Source organism: Penaeus monodon, chromosome 15, assembly GCF_015228065.2.
Source record: "Penaeus monodon isolate SGIC_2016 chromosome 15, NSTDA_Pmon_1, whole genome shotgun sequence".
Lineage (NCBI taxonomy): Eukaryota > Metazoa > Arthropoda > Malacostraca > Decapoda > Penaeidae > Penaeus > Penaeus monodon.
Window position 1 is genome coordinate 17,048,796 of NC_051400.1, and position 621 is coordinate 17,049,416.

The following is a 621-nucleotide window of genomic DNA, read 5'->3' on the forward strand; positions in this document are numbered from 1 at the left end:
CAATAAGATGTAGTGCAATGTTATCAAGCTTCAGAGAACTTCCCCGGGTAGCCTATATACCAAAACCAATAAGCACATCAAAGGTTTAAATAACGTTCATATGTCATACATATCGACGGTAAAACCCGAGTTCTTCTGCCTTCGATGAATAAGAAATCCAATATCACTCTCATTCGGCAACCCGCATTCCGTTCAACACAAATTCCCGAATTAGGCCTATGAGCTGCAACCATACCAACGCACAAGGTCAGGTTGCGGCGGCTCCCACCTGCCAGCTTGTTTTGGGTCCTTACATAAAGGCTTACAGAAAAACGTGTTGAGCGAGCAGGGGGGGGGGGGTCTGTATAGTACCCAGCCATCTACCCATTAACCCAGCCTGCCTGGCGTGTTCTACCCATTCAAAAAGTGGAGTGGTGGCCTTACGAGCATAGTAAGCAAGTCAGAGCTCACATCGCGATGAGGGAGAACCCGCAAAGTCGTGTCAATTGTTGGTTTATGGCGAGAGTTAACTATGAATATATTCCATATCAGTCAGTAAACGAGGGAGGTCTTTCATCTGTATTTTTTTCTCTGCATTTCTCTCTTGAGTTGGTGGATGCGAGGCTGAGCACGAAGTTCCAT

General features: G+C 46.2%; 1 protein-coding gene across 1 annotated transcript in view; it reads right to left on the minus strand.

The window, feature by feature from the left end:
• The window catches only part of LOC119581792 (cGMP-dependent protein kinase, isozyme 2 forms cD4/T1/T3A/T3B-like), a gene marked incomplete at its 5' end in the record, with an annotated part of 43,492 nt that overhangs the window by 11,856 nt on the left and 31,015 nt on the right, over window positions 1–621 (minus strand).